This window comes from Hesperophylax consimilis, chromosome 1, assembly GCF_061612785.1.
Source record: "Hesperophylax consimilis isolate HC1 chromosome 1, BYU_Hcon_1.0, whole genome shotgun sequence".
Lineage (NCBI taxonomy): Eukaryota > Metazoa > Arthropoda > Insecta > Trichoptera > Limnephilidae > Hesperophylax > Hesperophylax consimilis.
The window spans coordinates 12,626,034-12,634,010 of NC_142836.1; the positions used below are offsets into that span (position 1 = coordinate 12,626,034).

The window sequence follows — 7,977 nt, forward strand, 5'->3', positions numbered from 1 at the left end:
CTAAAAATTTCTAAACATACTTAGTATGTTATTAAGTAGGTACTAAATTTCTAGGTATACTCGAATACCAAATAAATGTGGTACTTTGCGGGAATAACAACATGCTAATTGCACTTTATTATCCACCTCAAAATACTTCCCCTGATTTCCAATTTAAGTAGGAGGGGCCATCATAGCAATGGGTGTTCCCCAAATGGTTGTCATGGCAACCCGACGGCGGCGGCACGACGCCTGCCTCATCAATTTAGGAAGCGACACTGTGGAATCTGGAGGCGTCGTTTATTTGTCGTATAATTATGAATAAGTATTCGTTGCCTATTCTACTCGTACTAAATATATATACATATTATATCTTCACATTGTTTTCACAAAATTCTTCAAAATTTTCCAAAACATATATTTAACACAATATATTTTTTGTCGTTTAGTGGGAATATAACACACTAACTAATCTTTGTTTTTTTTCATTGATAAAATCAACACAAACGAACCAATTGAATTCAAAGCTATGTGTGTTATGCTGTAGTTTTTTGTGTTTTTAAATTAGTAACGTTTTACTATTACTGCTCGTTTTTTTATAATACTGCGGGATATTTATAACAAATATCTACATTATTACCGAATTTATTCTACGCATCACACAAGCATTCAAAAAACCTTTTACACTTGAACTACTAAACCTCATCTCGAATTTTCACATATCAATTGGAATCTTCAGTACAAAACTTATATTAAAAGAATTCAAACAATAGTTTTAATTCGTCTGTCGTATCGTTTTAACATATTGATATATTTCAATGTTCCCTTAAAGGGTTTAAAATCATATTAACCTTATAATGTACTGAAATAATTTACTATTGGGTGAAATGAAAACTACAATTTTCTTTAATATTTTTATACGTTTTTTACGTATATCATTTAATATTATATCTTTAATATCAACTTGCTTCCTAATTTGTAACAATCACAAACATTATTGTAAATGGAACTGGTTTATTTTATATTCACCATTAAATGCAATTAATTTATATATGTATGAAAAATATTTGTTTCTTGAATAAAATATTTTTTATACTACCCGTTACTAACCACTGCTTTCTTAGATCTATCTATCTGTAGTGAAATAGATTATAATAATATTCTGAAGTTCAATTAAAATATTATGTTATAAAATTACTAAAACACTTTATTGTTTATTTGCTCTACAACCACTGTAAAATGAAATACTTGATTGTTGTCATAATAATAATATTATACACACAGATTACTGCCATCTTTCCGTGAATAACCATATAAATAAATTATTATTAGGGGTACTTCACTATCCTCTCGATAACTATCCATTATATAAATACTCGCAGGTAGAAATCTCGACTAGATAGACGATAGTCTCGACAAAAATCCAATACACACGGGTTCGAGTACCGAATAGTAAACGACGAGAAGATCGATATTCGAGAATCGAAAATATTCGTAATCCTATGGATATTATCAAGAAGATGGGATGGTGAAATATCCCACGTGTCCATGGTATAAAATTGTATTTTAAATTGGTTACCAAAAATTGTTCCTAAACTAAAAGCTAAATAATCATTGGTAGCCACAAAAATATATTTGTAATATCGATGATTACTGACATCTAGCGAATAAATCTTTAACTGTTTTTCGAAAGTATCGTCATAATATTAATGTTCTTAAGATTTAACCATGTAGATGGCAGTAATAAAAATGCTTTGTCATCGTAATTTATTTTCTATAATTTAAGGGACGTATTTAACTTACTACAGTGATTATTATTTTAGGTCTCCGATGACTTTTTAAATTTTTAGTTTTAATTAGCAGGAATTGGATAGCTGCGAACGATGTGAGGGGTTGGTTTGTTACATATCTGAGTGACCAGTGGAAACTTGTGGAGGAATTTTTTTTATGTTGTTGCAAAAAAAAAAAAATTTTTAACATAAAAAGTACTGGAGACGAAAATTTCATTTATATTTTTTATTCAAAATATGTCTGGAATAACTGTTTGTAAGTAAAGTAATGCCATAGTATCGAGTCACCTCACAAAAGTCCATTACCATTAACTAAATAAGAAGGTATTTATAGATACATCACTGAGTGCAATCCATTTGGTACTAAAAAAATGTAACCTTAAAAAAAAACATCTCTCGGTGGTGGCACTATGGATGTAGGTACCTACCTACTAAGTTTGATACTAAACGACATTTTGATTGCATTGAAAACATTTGAATATCATTACCATCGCGGCATTTGATCTTTCCTCGGGGCAACCTAATTTAACCTTTGTTGGGAAAAACGTTCCAGGATTGCTTTTACAGGTTCCTCCTGGCCTGCGCTCCTCCCTTCTACAGATTTAGTTTAGGGCTATCACTCATATTTATTAGGTACATCTTGTAATAAAAATATTGTATCATTTTGTCGGTTTTCCAAATGTATTTTGGTTTAAGAGGTTTTTCGAAAAAAAAGTTATGGGCCAACGGCACGAAGTGTTCCCAAGCAGTCACCCATCCAAATACTTATGGTACTTATCTTTGGTGACCGGACGAGAACCGGTGTGTTCAACATGGTGTAGTCGTTGGCAAAAGTCATTTGACATATAATTATGACTGTTTAAAATAATGTTTATAACTGGCTTATTATCACAACATAATATAATCCTGAGGTGATATATCACAAATGCGGCGCTATACAAATTGTCCAATATTATTATTATTATCATGGCCGGCCCTATGCGAGTGCAATTGGTGCAGTACGCTCCGGGTGCCGGATTGCCAAGGCGCTGATGTGTTAGGACTGTTGTGTATTAACAGTCCTAACACATCGCCTTTGAGATTATTTTTCATAAAAAGGGCGCTACACAAAAATACAAACCATCCGAATATTGATTACCTACAGTCAAGTGGTCTCATACCTAAATGTCTACTGGTCACAAGGGGCGCCAAATTTTATTCGCGCCAGGCCCCGTTTGGAACAAGGCCAGCAAGGGCCGGCGCTGATAATAATATTATGATTGTTTTGGACCCTTGTATTGACCACCCAACTGCAATCCAATTATTAGCTTCTACTCACGATCCGATTTGGAGGACAACTTGCAGGGCAGCAAGCTGGGGTTTTGCAAATCGGATTGTGAGTAGGCAAAACCATCAGCCGAAATATTATTATTCCCTTTATCGGGCTGTAGGAATAATAATAATTCGGTTGGCGGTTCAACAAGCTGTTCCGCAAGCAGTCCTACAAATCGGATGGGGATTAAACGTCAACTTAAACCACTGTATTTCTGATTAAATGACTCTCCAGCCTGCTCCACGGTTCTACGCTTTGCACTCATGATAATTCATAGTGCTTCTTGGATCCAGTGGGTTTTAGGAAGACCTTAACAGCTCATTAGGTAGATACCTTTTAGGACGAGTATTTCAGCTGATTTTACGATCGTCAAGATGCTATCGGCCATCATTTGACGCGTGACCATATAAAAAAGGTGCTTTGTTTTTTTGCTTATTAAAGTACATGACCTGTATCAGGCTTTGCTCGACTTTTCTCTTCTTTCAATAAATATAATATCCATGTATAATATATATAAACCTTCTCCAAGATATTCTCTGAATAATAATAAAACTCCGTTGCATGGCTTAGGGGATATTTCACTATCTTTGATTATGTTCTGACTAAGCACTAATCCGCGGATTAGTCATTTTTTCGTTTTCACTATATCTGAATAACGCTAACGCTCGGGTTAAAGTTCGATTTGACTAATCAGTGCTCGAACCTCACGTTAGGCGCTATTCCTCGAATCAAAGATGGCGTCAAAACATTCCGAGTTTGACAGCGGAGAAGTGAGTCGAATTTTGTTGAATGAATTTGAATGCTTGTATGATCCATCCTGAATTATTTGATTGTGTTCAAAATAAGAAACAATGTATTAATTCGACACGAATCTATCTAAAATGACCTGATAATCAACATAACATAACCAAAAAAATGCACACTTTGCGGTGTGCGGACTGTGACGCATGACAGCCGTGGCAGTAGATGGAGTAACTGCAAACATTTTGCGATGTTGCCAGACTATTTCGAGTGTTATCTATCCGGAAGCTCGGAAACAATGGTGAAACGGTCGCCGTTGAATAACGAAGTTATTCTGATCTTTAAAGCCAGCCAACGGATAGCTAGTCAGATATTTAGCCCGACATAGTGAAATACCCCCTTAGAATCTTAGAAGAACTAAGCACACGGACGCGGATGGTGACTTTGTTTTACACTACGCGTTTTTAGAGATAGAGATATGTCCATTATGTCCAAGTCTGATATTATTTAACATATATAAAAAAAAAAAATTACATACCAGTGTATGCACTAAATAAAAGTTCGAAGTAGGTAGTAGGTAGGTACGTACCTTAGTAAAAAACCAAAAATCAATTATTAATTAGAGGGCGTCCGAAGTTTTCCCATCCCTATTGTGAGCTCTGTACCTGCTCTAACAAATCAGAACTACCATAATTTGCATGCAGAAGCGACGGATCAAAGGTTAAACATCATTGTTAAAATTTACCAAAAACATCCTAAATGTGGCTACTCCTTCAAACCAAAACAAACCATATTCAAGAGAACCGAAGGGTGATATTCCCAGATACTTATGTTAGGAGTTAAGCATATAAGCTGTGATGTTGGTCCAAAGTCGACGGGAAAACAGATTCAACTTGCTTGGGACAAATTTTGACTTTGAAGTCGTCGGTTTATGTCCTGAAGGTGTAAGTTTAAGCCCAGGTGACATGCGCAACTCGGAATAATGTAAGATAGAGGAAATCCATTTCAATAAATGCATATACCTGTATTTATGTATCTGTATCTGTATCTTTAGTTAAATTAGCATTATTTTTGCAGTTTTATTTCAAAAGTCCATTAGCACCATTATAGTTTTCACCATCCAAATTCTGTAAGTCAATCAACTCCACTGTATTTTTAGTTCTTGCTCGAACGCGTAATAGAGTTCCCTAATACAATTTGTAACCGGTGGATGAGTTTTGTGGCCCTTGAGCTATCCGACTGAAGATTCTCAACAATACACCACACAACACAACTAAACAACACAGCTTGCAAGAACTCCACTGAATCCAGCCCGAGGCCATCAAACTGCGGGAGTACATTTTCAGGAATATACAAGTATGACGGTGTATCAAGATATTGGGTCAAACTTCAAACACGAAGATACAAATAAATTGTACTGGAGTACCTACTGGAGGAACAAATAGGGTGTTGACAATTATCTAAACTTGATGGCGAATAATTCCTGACATATAATATATTTATTATGTATTAGCTGTACCCCCCCACGCGTTGCTGTGGCTAAGTCTGTCAAAAGAAACAATAGCGCGTGTTGCTTTTATGTCCAACAATTGGCGCTGTTTAAAAAAAGCATATTCTTCCAACAGATGTCGCTGTTTTTAAAAAAAGCATGTTTGTGCCTTTCACAGGTGACATCTAAATAATATAGGTACCTATATAAAAACACACGCGTTTTCGAATGCAACGCTGTATCAAAATTTCAAAGCAACCGGAGAAGAACTTTCGAAGATTTATTATTTTAAACAAACGAACATTTACATGTTAATTTTTATAGATCGATAGATTAAAAATTGATAACCTGTATTATTTTGACTCTCGGGTCCTGCATATTGAAGTATTTTGAGGGTCAATACTAGTAAAATAGATCTCAAACACAAATATATCGCAAATTATATTGGAGGTAGGTATATCATAATATATCATTTACTTACTTGCGATCATAAATAAACCACACACTGCGATCTAATCGATAACTCTTATAAGATACGTGAATGAAGATCGATATATTTATTTTACAACATTATTGTATCAAATTTGGAGAAAACATGTTTATTTCATTTTTCATGTTTGAAAAAATATTTTTTCTGGAAAATGCAAAAAAAGTGGCCAACGGCACGCGGTGTTTCCAAGTGGTCACCCATCCAAGTACTGACCGCGTCCATTATTACTTAATTTCGGTGATCGGACGAGAACCGGTGTGTTCAACATGGTATAGTCGTTGGCAAGTCGTAAGGGTGAGATAGCGTTGACATTTACTAGAGAGATATAATTTTTTTGTGACTGCCATCTAGCGTTTAAATCCAGAAACTCTTAGTAAGTTTTCAAGAAGAATCTTCTAGCAATAATAGCCAAAGTCGTAAAGGTGGGATAGCATTGACATTTACAAATGAGAGATATAATTTTTTGCTACTGCCATCTAGCGTTTGAATCTAGAAACTCTTTAAAAGTTTACAAGAAGAATCTTGTAGCAATAATAGCCAATGTTCAACCAACATCTCCGTTTCGCCCGTCAAAATGTTTGGGATTTATTTAATAGGTGGCGGTGATCAATTGCATCCTCCTAAGATGTTACTTGAGAAAAGAATATTATTTTGGACCGTTAGAAATTTAAAAAAACCTATTGAATTGATTTGAGATTTTAGTTGAGGTAATTTTATCACTATAATTCATTTAAAAAGATAGGTATACCCAACAACTACTGTTGTATGTCAACACTATTTCACATAATGAAGTAACCAACGACCATACCATGTTGAACACACCGGTTCTCGTCCGATCACCGAAGTTATGCAACATTGGGCGCGGTCAGAACTTGGATGGGGTGACCGCTTTGGAACACCGCGTGCCGCTTTGGCCCTTTTCTTTTTGGTTACAATAATTATTTTTTTCTTTTGACGTGTCGCATGAAAACATGATTTTTTTCTGAAACTCCTTGCATAAATTTGGGCAATTTTCGGAGGATGGAGATCAGGAGGATTTTTTAATTTTGGTTGTAACTCCGTCTGTCGGTCGGTAACTCCGGTTCAATGAACTCAAGAACTAGAATTGACTTTGAATTTTTGAACCCAAATAATATTTTGTAATTCAAAATTATTTTAATTGCCATTTTCAAAATTGGAACTGGTTTGTCGAAAATAAGGTCGTCTCCTACAACGATTTTTTTTTTACAAAAATGTGTCAAATATTAATTAGAGCGTGCTGAGGATAGAACATTTTGAAATTTTGGAACTTAGCAGCAGACACACACCTGGACGGATGACGCACCTCGTGCTGGCACTGTTGGTGGACGCGGTGGACTCTCTCGCTGCAGCAGCTGGTCCAGTTTCTTCACCACCTAGGATTCTTGCTGCAGAGTCTCCATCCTCTATCTTCGTCGAATGTCACAGCGGTGATGCAAAGGTCTGGTATCTATGAGATAATATTCAGCGCTCTATTATCAGCAGACATATCCAGGTATGTCCTGGACGGATGACGAACCTCGTGCTGGCACTGTTAGTGGACGCGGTACACTCTTTCGCCTCGCAGCAGCTGATCCAGTTTCTTCACCACCTAGGATTCTTGCCGCAGAGTCTCCATCCTCTATCTTCGTCGAATGTCACAGCGGTGCTGCCAAGGTCTGGTATCTATGAGATGATAATCAGCGCTCTATTAGCAGCAGACATGTCCAGGTATGTCCTGGACGGATGACGAACCTCGTGCTGGCACTGTTGGTGGACGCGGTACAACTCTTTCGCTGCAGCAGCTGATCCAGTTTCTTCACCACCTAGGATTTTTGCTGCAGAGTCTCCATCTTCTATCTTCGTGTCACCTGTTCCCGTACTTTATTTTATTTAATATTTATATTTTTTCTAATACCTGCATGAACAATAAATAAATCAATAAATATACCGAACAGTACCTACCGAAGATATTTGTGGCCGGTCGAAAAGCTCGAGACATCACGGGACATACGTGGCGGTACTGCAGCACTGCCATTCGAATTTAGAAATATACTGAATCGTGTCTCGTGTGTCGTGTGTCGTCACGGGACACCATTGCACACGTTTTATCAAAGTTATTTGAAAGCTTACTTCGTAATTTTTCAACATACCAAAAAACTAAACTTTTATTGCCGAT

The 7,977-nt window shown here is 36.1% G+C and overlaps 1 pseudogene; it reads right to left on the reverse strand.

Moving 5' to 3' along the window:
* Window positions 1-5,965: 5,965 nt before the first annotated feature.
* Window positions 5,966-6,084, reverse strand: LOC149426291 (5S ribosomal RNA; annotated as a pseudogene).
* Between the last annotated feature and the right edge of the window lie 1,893 nt (window positions 6,085-7,977).